The sequence below is a fragment of the Schistocerca serialis genome, chromosome 2 (assembly GCF_023864345.2).
Source record: "Schistocerca serialis cubense isolate TAMUIC-IGC-003099 chromosome 2, iqSchSeri2.2, whole genome shotgun sequence".
NCBI classification, from domain to species: Eukaryota; Metazoa; Arthropoda; class Insecta; order Orthoptera; family Acrididae; genus Schistocerca; species Schistocerca serialis.
Window position 1 is genome coordinate 749477169 of NC_064639.1, and position 17473 is coordinate 749494641.

Genomic DNA, 17473 nt, shown 5'->3' on the forward strand with positions numbered 1-17473 from the left:
GAGCAACAGTGTCCCTAATTTGCTGGGAAGTGGCGGTGCGGTCCCCTACGGCACTGCGTAGGACCCTACGGTCTTGGCGTGCATCCGTGCGTCGCTGCGGTCCGGTCCCAGGTCGACGGGCACGTGCACCTTTCGCCGACCACTGCCGACAACATCGATGTACTGTGGAGACCTCACGCCCCACGTGTTGAGCAATTCGGCGGTACGTCCACCCGGCCTCCCGCATGCCCACTATACGCCCTCGCTCAAAGTCCGTCAAATGCACATACGGTTCACGTCCACGCTGTCGCGGCATGCTACCAGTGTTAAAGACTGCGATGGAGCTCCGTATGCCACGGCAAACTGGCTGACACTGACGGCGGCGGTGCACAAATGCTGCGCAGCTAGCGCCATTCGACGGCCAACACCGCGGTTCCTGGTGTGTCCGCTGTGCCGTGCGTGTGATCATTGCTTGTACAGCCCTCTCGCAGTGTCCGGAGCAAGTATGGTGGGTCTGGCACACCGGTGTCAATGTGTTCTTTTTTCCATTTCCAGGAGTGTAGTTTTTCCATTCGTCTGTAAAGAATTCGTGTTAGTATTTTGCAGCTGTTGCTTATTAAACTGATCGTTCGGTAATTTTCACATCTGTCAACACCTGCTTTCTTTGGGATTGGAATTATTATATTCTTCGTGAAGTCTGAGGGTATTTCGCTTGTTTCATACATCTTGCTCACCTGATGGTAGGGTTTTGTCAGGACTGGCTCTCCCAAGGCCGTCAGTAGTTCCAATGGAATGTTGTCTACTCCGGGGGCCTTGTTTCGACTCAGGTCTTTCAGTGCTCTGTCAAACTCTTCACGCAGTATCGTATCTCCCATTTCATCTTCATTTACATCCTCTTCCATTTCCATAATGTTGTCCTCAAGTACATCGCCGTTGTATAGACCCTCTATATACTCCTTCCACCTTTGTGCTTTCCCTTCTTTCCTTAGAACTGGGTTTCCATCTGAGCTCTTGATGTTCATACGAGTGGTTCTCTTATCTCCAAAGGTCTCTTTAATTTTCCTGTATGCAGTATCTATCTTACCCCTAGTGAGATAAGCTTCTTCATCCTTACATTTGTCCTCTAGCCATCCCTGCTTAGCCATTTTGCACTTCCTGTCAATCTCATTTTTGAAACGTTTGTATTCCTTTTTGCCTGCTCATTTGCTGCATTTTTATATTTTCTCCTTTCATCAATTAAATTCAGTATTTCTTCTGTTACCCAAGGATTTCTACTAGCCCTCGTCTTTTTACCTACTTGATCCTCTGCTACCTTTACTACTTCATTCCTCAAAGCTACCCATTCTTCTTCTGCTGTATTTCTTTCCCCCATTTCTGTCAATTGTTCCCTTATGCTCTCCCTGAAACTCTGTACAACCTCTGGTTTAGTCGGTGTATCCAGGTCCCATCTCCTTAAGTTCCCACCTTTTTGCAGTTTCTTCAGTTTTAATCTACAGGTCATAACCAATAGATTGCGATCAGAGACCACATCTGCCCCTAGAAATGTCTTACAATTTAAAACCTGGTTCCTAAATCTCTGTCTTACCATAATATAATCTATCTGATACCTTTTAGTATCTCCAGGGTTCTTCCATGTATACAACCTTCTTTCATGATTCTTAAACGAAGTGTTAGCTATGATTAAGTTGTGCTCTGTGCAAAATTCTACCAGGCGGAGAACTCAAGCTAGCCGCCAGATGGTTGGCGAAATATCGTGTAATGAAGACGATTGTAGTCAGCAGCCAAACCATTTAAAGCATAACTGTACAAAGACGCTGGGAATATTTACGAAATCACATGAATTCTCATCCTTCTCTTCATTCGAGTATTCCTCTTCTTCTGTATATAATCCATGGAGAAGAAATAAAAAGTTTGAGGTTCGCCGATGAAATTGTAATTGTGTCAGAGACAGCAAAGGAATTGGAAGAGCAGTTGAATGGAATGGATACCTTCTTGAAAGGAGGACATAAGACGAACATCAACAAAGCAAAACGAGGATAATGGAATGTAGTCGAATTAAGTCGGGTGATGCTGACGGAATTAGATTAGGAAATGAGACACTTAAAGTAGTAATGGAGTTTTGCTATTTGGGGAGCAAAATAACTGATGATGGTCGAAGTAGAGAGGATATAAAATGTAGACTGGCAATGGCAAGGAAAGCGTTTCTGAAGAAGAGAAATTTGTTAACATCGAGTATGGTTTTAAGTGTCAGGAAGTCATTTCTGAAAGTATTTGTATGGAGTGTAGCCATGCATGGAAGTGAAACATGGACGATTAATAGTTTGGACAAGAAGAGAATAGAAGCTTTCGAAATGTGGTGCTACAGAAGAATGCTGAAGATTAGATGGGTAGATCACATAACTAATGAGGAAGTATTGAATAGGATTGGGGAGAAGAGAAGTTTGTGGCACAGCTTGATCAGAAGAAGGGATCGATTGGTAGGACATCTTCTGAGGCATCAAGGGATCACCAATTTAGTATTGGAGGGCAGTGTGGAGGGTAAAAATCGTAGAGGGAGACCAAGAGATGAATACACTAAGCAGATTCAGAAGGATGTAGATTGCAGTAGGTACTGGGAGATGAAGAAGCTAACACAGGATAGAGTAGCATGGAGAGCTGCATCAAACCAGTCTGAGGACTGAAGACCACAACAACAACAAAGTCGACCATACGCAACAACGCGTGGCGGCTCTATGAGAAAGTTGATGCCTCGCGGGACACTGTCCATGGGTTACGCCACGTTGGGACCACACCTCCACGCCGCTGGCATCGACATCCGGTTCCCCCAACCATCCTAGAGGAATCGGATTCCGACCATGGCTAACGATAGGTCTGGAACGCCCACCACGGACGCATCCTTTGGCAGGACTAGCATCCATTCTACGTCCAATACTTTCCAATCATACCTGCCCACGTTAGGCTAAATTTTTCTGCCTGACTCATGTAGTACTGTCACCGTCAGAGGGTGGTACAGGACTACAAGTCCCACCGCCACACCTCCAAAGTGAATTGCAGTGACGCAGTCACTGCCCTGTGGATAAATTTACTGCCTCGCCAACACAGTTAGACCGAAATAGACCAGTGATGCTGTATTGTAACATATCACAAAAAAAAACGACACGGAGACTTAAGAAGTTATAGTAGCGTGGGACTCACCTAGCAGCCGTCAACTGTAGGGCGGCCGTATATAACTCGGGCTGCCTTTTATAACGCGTTTTATTACGTCGCTTTCTCGTCTTTTCAGTACAAATGTTGTGAATGATTTTAGACAAACGTGCCGATTAGCTAGAAACCTGAAACTTTCAACACTGCTTAGAACTGGGTCAGAAATAAATATTAACTCGCTTTCTTGTCTGATGTGTGGCGGAGGTTACTTGTGTACCGCCGGCCGGAGTGGCCGTGCGTTTCTAGGCGCTACAGTCTGGAGCCGCATGACCGCTACGGTCGCAGGTTCGAATCCTGCCTCGGGCATGGATGTGTGTGATGTCCTTAGGTTAGTTAGGTTTAAGTAGTTCTAAGTTCTCGGGGACTGATGACCACAGCAGTTAAGTCCCATAGTGCTCAGAGCCATCTGAACCATTTTTTTACTTGTGTACCATTGCTATTTTCCTCTTTTCCTGTTCCAGACGCGTCTCTTTCGCGTTAATAACGCTTTGTTCTAAGCCTCCTCGTGAGCTTGGTTCTCGCAAACTTTTACTTTCACTGTTTTTTCGCGAGATATACGTAGGGTTGTTCTAATCAGAGTCGACAGCAGACCAACAACGACAACGATAGTTCAGGTATACATGCCGACGTCGCAAGCTGAGAATGAACAGATAGAGAAAGTGTATGAGGATATTGAAGGGGTAATGCAGTATGTAAAGGGGGACGAAAATCTAATAGTCATGAGCGACTGGAATGCAGTTGTAGGGGAAGGAGTAGAAGAAAAGGTTACAGGAGAATATGGGCTTGGGACAAGGAATGAAAGAGGAGAAAGACTAATTGAGTTCTTCAACAAGTTTCAGCTAGTAATAGCGAATACCCTGTTCAAGAATCACAAGACGAGGAGGTATACTTGGAAAAGGCCGGGAGATACAGGAAGATTTCAATTAGATTACATCATGGTCAAACAGAGATTCCGAAATCAGATTGTGGGTTGTAAGGCGTACCCAGGAGCAGATATAGACTCAAATCACAATATAGTAGTGATGAAGAGTAGGCTGAAGTTCAAGACATTAGTCAGGAAGAATCAATACGCAAAGAAGTGGGATATGGAAGTACTAAGGAATGACGAGATACGTTTGAAGTTCTCTAACGCTATAGATACAGCAATAAGGAATAGCGCAGTAGGCAGTACAGTTGAAGAGGAATGGACATCTCTAAAAAGGGCCATCACACAAGTTGGGAAGGAAAACATAGGTACAAAGAAGGTAGCTGCGAAGAAACCATGGGTAACAGAAGAAATACTTCAGTTGGTTGATGAAAGGTGGAAGTACAAACATGTTACGGGAAAATCAGGAATACACAAATACAAGTCGCTGAGGAATGAAATAAATAGGAAGTGCAGGGAAGCTAAGACGAAATGGCTGCAGGGAAAATGTGAAGACATCGAAAAAGATATGACTATCGGAAGGACAGACTCAGCATACAGGAAAGTCAAAACAACCTTTGGTGACATTAAAAGCAACGGTGGTAACATTAAGAGTGCAACAGGAGTTCCACTGTTAAATGCAGAGGAGAGAGCAGATAGATGGAAAGAATACATTGAAAGCCTTTATGAGGGTGAAGATTTGTCTGATGTGATAGAAGAAGAAACAGGAGTCGATTTAGAAGAGATATGGGATCCAGTATTAGAATCGGAATTTAAAAGAGCTTTGGAGGACTTACGGTCAAATAAGGCAGACGGGATAGATAACATTCCATCAGAATTTCTAAAATCATTGGGGGAAGTGGCAACAAAACGACTATTCACGTTGGTGTGTAGAATATATGAGTCTGGCGATATACCATCTGACTTTCGGAAAAGCATCATCCACACAATTCCGAAGACGGCAAGAGCTGACAAGTGCGAGAATTATCGCACAATCAGCTTAACAGCTCATGCATCGAAGCTGCTTACAAGAATAATATACATAAGAATGGAAAAGAAAATTGAAAATGCGCTAGGTCACGATCAGTTTGGCTTTAGGAAAAGTAAAGGGACGAGAGAGGCAATTCTGACGTTACGGCTAATAATGGAAGCAATGCTAAAGAAAAATCAAGACACTTTCATAGGGTTGTCGACCTGGAAAAAGCGTTCGACTATAAAAAAGGTGCAAGCTGTTCGAGATTCTGAAAATAGTAGGGGTAAGCTATAGGGAGAGACGGGTCATGTACAATATGTACAACACCCAATAGGGGATAATAAGAGTGGACGATCAAGAACGAAGTGCTCGTATTAAGAAGGGTTTAAGACAAGCCTGTAGCCTTTCTCCCCTACTCTTCAATCTATACATCGAGGAAGCAATGATGGAAATAAAAGAAAGGTTCAGGAATGGAATTAAAATACAAGGTGAAAAGATATCAATGATACGATTCGCTGATGACATTGCTATCCTGAGGGAAATTGAAGAAGAATTAAATGATCTGCTGAACGGAATGAACAGTCTAATGAGTACACAGTATGGTTTGAGAGTAAATCGGAGAAAGACGAAGGTAACGAGAAGTAGTAGGAATGAGAACAGCGAGGAAATTAACATCAGGATTGATGGTCACGAAGTCAATGAAGTTAAGGAATTCTGCTACCCAGGCAGTAAAATTAAGAGTGACGGACGGAGCAAGGAGGACATCAAAAGCAGACTCGCTGTGGCAAAAAAGGTATTTCTGGCCAAGAGAAGTTTGCTAATATCAAATACCGGCCTTACTTTGAGGAAGAAATTTCTGAGGATGTACGTCTGGAGTACAGCATTGTATGGTAGTGGAACATGGACTGTGGGAAACCCGGAACAGAAGAGAATCGAAGCATTTGAGATGTGGTGCTATAGACGAATGTTGAAAATTAGGTGCACTGACAAGGTAATGAATGAGGAGGTTCTACGCAGAATCGGAGAGGAAAGGAATATGTGGAAAACACTGATAAGGAGAAGGGACAGGATGATAGAACATCTGCTAAGACATGAGGGAATGACTTCCATGGTACTAGAGGGAGCTGTAGAGGGCAAAAACTGTAGAGGAAGACAGAGATTGGAATACGTGAAGCAAATAATTGAGGACGTAGGTTGCAAGTGCTACTCTGAGATGAAGAAAAATGGTTCAAATGGCTCTGAGCACTATGGGACCTAACTACTGTGGTCATCAGTCCCCTAGAACTTGGAACTACTTAAACCTAACTATCCTAAGGACATCACACACATCCATGCCCGAGGCAGGATCCGAATCTGCGACCGTAGCAGTCGCGCGGTTCCGGACTGCGCACCTAGAACCGCTAGACCATCGCGGCCGGCCTGAGATGAAGAGGTTAGCACAGGAAAGGAATTCGATTCGTGGCGGGCCGCATCAAACCAGTCAGTAGACTGATGACCAAAAAAAAAAAAAAAAAAAAGGAGAAAAGAGCATATGGACTATCAGAAAAATTGGTTAAATAGGATGAGGAGAGAGTGAACTATCCTGAAATGTACCATGTGCCTCAGTTTTAAACTCACCAAATTGTTTTAAATCGATTGAAAAATTTCGCACGTACAGAAATAAACAGCAGAAAATAATTATTCACATTAAAAAGCTTATTGCTGTAGCAGGCCTTTTAAAACGGACTAAAAAGTTTATAATTATTTCTCGAAGCCTCATTTAGATTCCTCAACTCTTACAGATGGTGCTGAAAATCTGTCTTGTAAAGTTTTGTTGGCTGTTACAATGTTTGTCAAATTTAAAAACGAAAAAACTGGCCTGGATGCAACAAATAATAGCAAGAACTGTATAGAGTAGCTGTCGTTGGGAAGAACGGTACGACAGATCATATCATTTACAGTGGCTGGTCGGTTGTTTGTTTCATTCGGAGGAGCAGATTAGTGTTTGAAGTCCAGTCGACAACGTGGTCAGTAGAGATGGAGCACAAGCTCGGATTAGGGAAGGATTGGGAAGGAAATTGGTCGTGCCCTTTCAAAGGAATCATCTCGGCATTTGCCTGAAACGATGTAGGGATATTATGGAAAACCCAATTCAGGATGACTGGACGCGGTTTTGAACCGTCGTCCTCCCGAATGCGAATCCAGTGTGCTAACCACAGCGCATCCTCGTTCGGTCATTTACAGTGGAATAACATTGTTAGTTACTTAGGTGAATTGTTCATTTGACATTTATCTCTTGCACTCGTCCCACGTTTTTCGTTTCAAATTTTACAAGTATTGTCATAGCTATTAAAAATTCACAGATTTTCAGGGATGTCTATATGGCGTGAGGAATCTGTATAGTGCTAGGAGGTATTTTATACTTTCAGACCGTTTTAAAACTCGTGTTGTATTAAACGGCTTTTAATTTAAATATTCTGCACTGCAAGTAAGCTCCCAAAAACTGATGGCCCCATTAGTTCATTGTCATCGTAGTTTCCCCTACCTGTAGCCACAACTTTTCGTACAGTATTGCAAGCAATCTTAAATCCAACAATCTGTTAGTTAATGCCACTTTTTCTTGTAGCAGCAGCAAAGCACACCAGAAGCTCGTGCTTCGGCACTCGTGGAGGGAAGACCAATAACATACAACACTATTAATTTCATCCTAAGCCTTGTAACTTGTATACTCACAAATACAGTTGAAATAGAAAATGAGTAGGGACTAAAAGATGTGGCACAAACGCAGGGCTTAGTGAAGAAAGTCGGTGTTAGCAAGATTTTATGTCAGCGGTGACAGTGAACATACTATGCATAACCAGGTAGCCAGCCGGTGTGGCCGAGCGGTTCTAGGCGCTACAGTCTGGAACTGCGCGACCGCTACGGTCGCAGGTTCGAATCCTGCATCGAGCATGGATGTGAGTGACGTCCTTAGGTTAGCTAAGTTTAAGTAGTTCTACGTTCTAGGGGACTGATGACCTCAGATTCCTATAGTGCTCAGAGCCATTTTTGAACCATAACCAGGTATGTCAGAGGTGGTCACATAACGACACAGTTAACTGTGAAAGCAATTTTTGTATGGTGAGGAAAAGACGACGATGATGAACAATGAAGCACAACAAAACAGCGTTCGTAAACACCATCCAGTGAGGAGGATTAATGGTAAAAACAGAATTGTATTGGCATTCACGTTCAGGGTGACCGTATTTTCAAACAGCAACACACCCAGTCAGCTAGATAATAATTCGAACCTCAAACCCAAGTGTCATCTTAAGTGTGGATCCAGATTTACGTTCGACCTAGAGTGGGAATCTAAAATGGGCGAGCATGTAGAACACACACCGGGCCTGCGGGCAGGTGGCGCTAGGTGGAAATGTGAATCGGCCGGATAGCGTGCCGAGATGGTCCGCGCATTTGCGATAAACGCTGTGTCTGGGTGGTGCAATGGTCAACGCAACTTCCTAGTAAGCTGGGGATCCCGTATTCGAATCAAACCCGCACGGTAGCTCAGCTTGTTCCGTCAGAGGGCCGACCACTCTCCGTGATAATAATAATTAAAAAAAAAACGAGTGACGTATTCAAGGATTAAGTTGATCAGATGTCGTGTACCACCTGCCAAGAACAATAACGAACGCAATGAAGAATCGAAACAAAAATCCACAGTCCATGACATGTTTTCACGTCGCCTCCGATTCCGCACAAAGCCCTGATGCAGCTGCTGTCACTAGTTTTCTTTCCCTTTCTTTTCCATTCCTTTCTGCCCTCTCCCCATTCACCTTCCTTTTTGTTTGTATTTGCTTTAAATTTCGATGATTTCTACTGAGTAACTGACAACATTTTCTCAATTTAAGTAAACTCATCTCTCTGCGAAAACAACACCGATATTAGTGGTAATGATGTTGTGCGCTCTAAACAAAAACCTGAATAGATCGTAAAAAGCTCCACCAGTTCTGCCAACACGAACACTGGATGAACCTTGTAATACCACTAAATGTAAAGCACTGTACACTGATAGGAAAAAAAAAAAAACTGGTTCCGACAGAGCATTAACGGGATTGTGAATCATGTTGAAGCGCATTTGGATTTTTGTTTAAATGTTAACGCATTGGCAGTAGTATTAAAACGAATAAAACGTGTTGTTGTAGCATGGAATCCCACTTACATTTTCGATTGGCAGTAACGTGTCAGGCGTCCGTGAAGTAACTACATTTTAAGCGATCCCCGTACGTATTAGCTGTGCAGAATGAGGTCGGAGCCAGAGGTGATATAGGAACACATAAAAGGGTTATTACAGGAACTGTATTTCACTGCTCTCTCCCCGTCGCTTGTACGGAAAGTTGCCTCGCTGGATGTGATGGGGGGAGGACAGACGCGGCATTTGCCACGTCGCTGTCGTAACACAGCGCCGGAGCGTATGACCCCTGAACAGTGCGCTCGCTCTGCGTTAATGTTTGATCGAGTTTAGGGAGTGTGTCCGTCGGCCGGCCGGCCGTTAAATGTTGATGGTACTCGCGCAGCACTCCGCAGGCAAATTGTTTGCCCGATGGCGGCGTGCAGCGTTCCGCAGGCAGCGCGGTGCACTCCCAGAGCGGCGGCGTGTCGCGGTCAGCTCTCCAGTAACTGCAGCCGCCCATTACGTGGCACGGTAGTCGCCACAGCGGGATAATGCAGCTGCCAATATGTCGGCGTTAACAGACCCGGCACACGGTGATTACTAGACCGGAAAGAATTGAAACTGCTCTGGCTGTGTGTCCTTAGAAGCATTATACTCGGCGTGTTGAGAATTTTATACATACTAAGCAACTGCACTTGTATAGAGGGTGTTACAAAATGGTACGGCCAAACTTTCAGGAAACATTCCTCACACACAAATAAAGAAAAGATGTTATGTGGACATGTGTCCGGAAACGCTTACTTTCCATGTTAGAGCTCATTTTATTACTTCTCTTCAAATCACATTAATCATGGAATGGAACCACACAGCCTACGGTCGCAGGTTCGATTCCTGCCTCGGCATGGATGTTTGTGATGTCCTTAGGTTAGTTAGGTTTAACTAGTTCTATGTTCTAGGGGACTAATGACCTCAGCAGTTGAGTCCCATAGTGCTCAGAGCCATTTGAACCATTTTTTTTTTTTTTTGAAACACACAGCAAAAGAACGTACTAGCGTGACTTCAAACACTTTGCTAAGTAAATATTCAAAATGTCTTCTGTTTTCGAGGATACATGCATCCACTCTCCGTCGCATGGAATCCCTCATGCGCTGATGCAGCTCTGGAAAATGGCGTATTGTATCACAGCCGCCCACAATACGAGCACGAAGAGTCTCTACATTTGGCACCGTGGTTGCGTAGACAAGAGCTTTCTAATTGCCCCCATAAATGAAAGTCAAGAGGGTTGAGGTCAGGAGAGCGTGGAGGCCATGGAATTGGTCCGTCTCTCGCGGTTCTAGGCGCGCAGTCCGGAACCGTGCGACTGCTGCGGTCGCAGGATCGAATCCTGCCTCGGGCATGGATGTGTGTGATGTCCTTAGGTTAGTTAGGTTTAGGTAGTTCTAAGTTCTAGGGGACTGATGACCACAGCAGTTGAGTCCCATAGTGCTCAGAGCCATTTGAACCATTTTTTGAATTGGCCCGTCTCTACCAATCCATCGGTCACCGAATATGTTCTTGAGAAGCGTACGAGTACTTCGACTGAAATGTGCAGGAGCTCCATCGTGCATGAACCACATGTTGTGTCGTACTTGTAAATGCACATGTTCTAGCAGAACGGGTAGAGTATCCCATATGAAATCATGATAACGTGCTCCATTGAGCGTAGGTGGACGAAACTAAAATGAGCTCTAACATGGAAATTAAGCGTTTCCGGACACATGTCCACATAACATCTTTTCTATATTTGTGTGTGAGGAATGTTTCCTGAAAGTTTGGCGGTATCTTTTTTGTAATATCGATATAATCAGCAACAAGCTGCATAAAAAATATTTAATTTCTTAACCGGTTTTAGGCGCTTAAGGCCCTTATTCGGAAGGTTGTAAATGTCGACTGCTTGCGACTGTCAACAATAAGATGCTTGCAGCATATTGCTGTGGTCACTCGTTCAAAGTGGCTGTACAAAATTGGTATAAACCACAAATGACGACGTGTTCGCAGAACTGAAGAAGGGCACGAAGTGCCTGTCAGCCTTTAACAAATTAAATATCTCTTCCTTTAAAATGGTGGTGCCCCACACGTCGTAAATATTCGAAGAAAAGAAAAAGTGTAAAAATCTTATGGGACTACACTGCTGAGGTTATCAGTCCCTAAGCTTACACACTACTCAATTTAAATCATCCTAAGGACAAACACACACACCCATGCCCGAGGGAGGACTCGAATCTCCGCCGGGACCAGCCGTACAGTCCATGACTGCAGCGCCCTAGACCGCTCGCCTAATCCCGCGCGGCTATTCGAAGAATGTCATGATTTATCGTCGAGAGCTACGGATAAAATTTCTTAATAGAGTGACCAGTCTTAGCCCATGGACAATCATCAAGTCCATAAAGGCATTTGTAACATCATACTAGACAATATAAAATCGATAGTGGCAGATAATAAAATCTATAAACTCGTAGCTGTTGCCACATCGTAATATACATCACGTCCCATATTAATATGTGACGGCAGTGACAAATTCTTGTATTTTATTATCTGACACCATCGATTTTATATCGCATAGTATCATGTTGTAAGTACTCTTATGAAGCTGGTGATGGTCCGTGAACCGAAACTAGTCGTTCAATAAACAAATTTAATTGAGAGCTTTTGGCGGTAAAAATGGTTTTCCCCATTCTTTCTTCTTTTCCTAGCATTAATCCCGTATGGCGTTCATTGCTTTCATGAGTTAGCAGACTTACCTTACTTTATATTTATATGGATATGGTGTCTGTCCTTTCGGACATGTCCGAAAGAACAGACTCCCTTGGTAACCTGAAGCTGTATAGAACGAAATTAGAATGATATAAATACCTTCAGCTGCTAACGGGCGTCGATATATATCAACGGGGACAGGTGAAAATGTGTGCCCCGGCTGGCACTCGAACCCAGGATCACCTGATTACATGGCAAACGATTTATCCATCTGGGCCACCGAGGGTACAGAGGATATTGGGACTGCAGGGACTATCTCGCGCACGCCTCCCACGAGACCCACGTTCTTAACTTGTATTACCACACACTACATTCGTAGTGTCCCACCCAACCACACTCATTACCTGTGGAAGACAATCTTACCAACTCCTGTAAGAGCTCGGGGAATACGTGTGCATCCGCACAGAAGAACAAGGTCATGGCCGGTATTGCCAGAACTATATAGTTATATGGATATGGTGTCTGTTCTTTCAGACATGGGCCTCTCTGCAAATTGATGTTCAGGAGCCAATTCTTCAATTGAAACACAAAATATTTCTGCGGTATTTCGTTGACGTGTGATGCAAAGTAGAACCACAAGGAAACAAGAACGCTCAAAAAACTGACTCTCACCACTATGGGACTTATCATTTGAGGTCATCGGTCCCCTAGAATTTAGAACTACTTAAATTTAATTAACCTAAGGACAGCACACACATCCATGCCCGAGGCAGGATTCGAAACTGCGACCGTAGCGGTCTCGCTGTTCCAGACAGAAGCGCCTAGAACCGCTCGGCCACAGCGGTCGGCAAACTCAGCCACAAAGCAAGACGCCATGTTGCAATCAACGTTTTCAATAGAAACCCATATCTATTGGGTTTCACGTTATAGCTTGTACTCCATGAATATATTCTGTTTTTCAGCACCAGCACATTGAATGTGCCCAGAAATAATCAATATTGGCATGATTTGTTGTAATAAAACGACGGAAACGTCGTTTGCTGCCTACAGAATTTTCGTATTTATTTATTACAGCGTTATAATTCGCATGTTATTGGAATAAGCTGCTTTAAGGCAATTGCACATTGAAGATTCGTGAGGAACCTATCGTTCTTGCTAGAAATTTGTTACAAGTAAATGTTAATAATTAACTTTTGGCGATTAAAGCCCATAAAGGAATACAACATGAATTGAAAGTCGCTTATGACGAAGCTATAGCCTATCGTAGAGGGTAGGAGTATCACGTTGCAAGAAAAAGACAAGCTGGCAGATAGATCGAGTCCTCCTGAATCTTTTTTCCGCCTTCGCATTTTCTAAAAGGCCGTGGGACTTTCTTACAAAACTGAAAGAAATAATTTCTGTAATACTTGATGTTACGTGAATATAAATAATTTCTCTATCAGGAGTGAATTTTTTTCTGTTTGGTGAACTTTTATACGCTGATGTCCTAGATGACTGGTCATGTATCTTTCCTTTCAGTCTCATTACGTGCTTATGGATACTGAAGCTTTTATCTACGTATACCACAGACACAACGAGATGATGGTATATGGACAAGGAAGGTAATGCGCGTTATAGACCTAACGCAGGAATTGTGGGAGAGTCCATTTTCGTGAAGAAACCGCATTGTTTACGAGGCATATAAAGCTGCCGCTGGAGAGCGCTAAGAGCGAAAAATCTCGCTAACCACTTCATCCTGTGTGCCGACAGCGCTGTGTCCTGATGTTGGATATCCCACCCGCATGCAGGTCAACGTTAGCTGTCTCGTACAGTGTGCTAATGGTTTTAACAACGCGCGTAGTCTCTATCCGAGGCAGCTGTCGATGTTAACATTCCTATCTAACGTATAGATCCCTACGCTGTGGGGAAACGGCAATTATTCATTGTACTGACGAAGTCGAGGTCGCTCAAGACGTCAAGAAATGAAAAGTTAGGCGGCCGTGGGTGTGTTACGCATCCGTTCCGAAATACTCCCCATATGACTGCCTGGTTAAAGGAATCTCGTCACATGTTCTCTGCTGTTTCCATTAGGTGGTGTGTGCTATTGATCCACAAAACAGATAATTATTTCCGTCGCACGTTGGTAGTTGGAACCACCTGAAAAACATACAAACAAATTGGAGTACCTTTGTTCACCACATGCCTTGAGATCCGTCGTAGTGCAGGACTAGTGATATGCTTGATGAGAAACGTGGTGTGCAGCGAGCAGACGGTAGAGCACCGGCGAACGCAATGCCTGGCGAACAAACTCCTCACGCCGCGTGTCACAACACTCTGGTGCAATTTTAAACGCTGCAACGGTCCATACACTGATTCTATCTCTTGAGTGTGGTAAACGGCTTAAACTGCAGGGAACAAATCACTAAAATTCCGCCTTGCTGAGAGAAGCAACTTAAACCCACAAGATTTTGAACGGTACAAACACAAAGATGCATGGTCACGTGGTGATAGCAGTTAACAATCCAATGGGCACCTGAAATGCAATGGCTATAGGAAATCCACACGCACGGATCGATATCTGCATTCTCTCAGCGACCACCGTCCGGCGCGAAATCATGGCGTTCTGAACACGCTCGTCCACTGTACTACAGATGTCTCAGACGCTGAAAATCTGCCGCTACAACTAAGCCAGTTCTTAAATGTCTTCCTTGAAAATGACTACACTCGCCATCAGGTATCGCAGGCTATTTCTGGCGAGACATGTAGGAAAACACCACCGAAGAAGAAAGCAAGAATCTAGCGTTTATGCCTTTCTGTGGCACAGTGCCGGGAAAGGTTTGCCGGCTCCTGAAGAGACACAATGCATTATCAGTGTTCAGGACACCTCATGAGGACGATCTGAAGCTTAGAACCCTGTCAGTGTAGCTGCTTACAAACAGTACGCTCTATGGCGCAAAGCAGAACGAAACACAAGAGGTGCTCACACCTACTCAATCATGAAAAATCAGCTCTGGCAGGACACGATTTAGAAAATAGAAACAGAATTTATATTAGACGAAACATCTCTAATATTCAGAAGAGGGGATTTTTGGGACAGCGTCATACAAGAATATGGAGAAATAAAAAAATCTGTAAAAAGCCATCAGTAAAGTTAGCAACTCAGCACAGCCTGGGACCCGGCGATTGCGGGGTCGATGTGGGAGCGATGGATGCGGGACGAAAAATTACCATATTTGACGGGGAAAGAGTGCACCAGTGACGTCACAGCCATCAGCGCGGCTATGTAAAGGAGACACCATGGCGACCGGGCAGTCATTTACCACTTGACAATGGCCGAGGAGAGCTCTGTCGTAAGCTTATGAGATCTTAACCACCTGAAGCGGGTGGAAACCAGTGAAGATTTTATTAACGACACAATACTATCTTTAGATCATTACGTTACTGTATACTTTAGTTAGTAAATAATATTGTAAAATTTGTGAATACGCCTTTGAAGTCCTAGCATCTGCAACGTATATCTGCAGATGCTGTCTACACATACAAAAAAAAAAACAAAAAAAAACATACCTGAACGTTTAGCAAACACGCAACGACCAATAAAGAATTTCCACACTGGGAGGAACTAGTGCCTGGTTCAAATTGCTAATATGACCCACGAATCAGCACCTAAACGCCCAATGTTTTTGGTGTATAACCCATCCCGACCGAAGCGTCAACGTGATGTACTACTCGGTATTTATACGGTGTCGCTGTATAGTGTGCCAAAAAGATTACGAATGGAAACTGATCATCTCCCTTTGGTTAACCAATATTCTTCTAGTATTTGAGTAAAGTTAAATATACACAGCTTTTGCCCGTATATAGATTGTGTATCGGAAATAACAAGAAGCCTAGACTGCTGGTATCACTGCTCGGACAACATTAACATGCGCAAGTAACAATCATAAATGTCTGACCCCTTTTCCATGGTAAAATACTGTATCTTAACTCAGATAAGTACACCCTTACCGAAAATTCCCTAATATTATCCTTCGATCCATTTTAGTTATGTGAAAATTAAAATAGCAAAGATCTATTTTAATCACAATTCTGAGTCACTGTTCACCCAATAATGGTGGGTTTCAGAGATAGAGATTTCGTTGAAACATCGTAAAATTATATTCTTTATTTTGTTTCGTTTCGTAATTCTTAAATTTCATTCCTGTACCGATCTCTCGATCATTATGTGCTAAATTTTCCTCATATCTGAATGCGTTTCGTTCCAATAAAGCTAACACCTGACCTGAATCTAAAGTAACTAAACACAAGAGATATTTTACATTTGTTTCTCTACTTTTTCTTTGTTCTTTAAATTCGATCTTGGACTTCGGAAATGTAGTATTTTACTTAGTAACTTCTTTTAATATTATCTGTTTATTTCCTTTTAAGTAACATTAGGATTTACTAATACAGCCAATAATTAAGGAATGATAAGTTGTAATTTATTCTATTTAACACTTAAGTGACTGTTGGTTATATTTCTCAAATAATATCAGGTACAGGTTGATGAATTCCAGTGTAAAGAGACCTACTTAAGCATTTCCTACTAAAAAAAATAATTGGTGACACTGCCAACTTTTTCCTAACAGTTGAATATTCGTGCAAATCTATAATACTTTAGGCATTGGCAGTGAACACTGTATCCTAATTCTTGTTACAGAAGTGGTTGGATACTCGTTTGAGCATCCCATCGTATTACACATTGCACTGAAAGTTGTCCCGTTAAATGGTTTCCTACTAAAAGAACGAAAATTAGTATTCAGTAAAGTAAACTTTTCAAGTTCTCGGCAAATTAGGTTTTACAAAAACTCTATAGTTCCGGTAATAATAACGTTGTGTCCTGCTGCAACAACAAATCTGCTCTTGAGTATCACACAAGTTCCCAAAGAAACCTAATATATCTTTCATATAGCACGACAACAGAAAGCACTCTTTCTCGAAATGTTTCTGCGCAGTAAATTACGGGTTACAGGAAATTATGGGAACTTGTTCCGATCCAGTTATCGTACGCCACGCACCCACAACCCTGTATTAGAGTTGCTATCGGCCAATAATCGAATTACAATCAGCTGAGGTTGTGACAACCCCGTAATTGCTAATACAGTACCGTTGAACTTGATTTAATTTCTGTGTCTCATAATCTTTGAACATCATTCATTTATGTTTATAGGGACCCGCGACAGGTTGCATTAGAAACTTGTTCTAAATCCACCCGACAACCTTTCTGTAGTAATCCAAAGACAGGTTATCCAGCTGACTTCCCTAAGCTCCGTCAGAAAACACGACCACGGTCATGGAATTTTTATCTACCCTGGACAAAATTATATTGTTCTAAAACTCACATCATGGTTCAGGAAGTATCAAAATTAACAAGCCTACAGCGCTAATAGTTCATAGTTCTTTTTAAGAATTAAAATATTGTACAAAGAGGCCATAGCAGTTTCTTCCATCGGGTGGCAGTGGGCTCCTTATTTACCGGTATTCTCTGCCGGAATGGAGTTTCTGGCGACTGGATACCGCCGGTACCAAC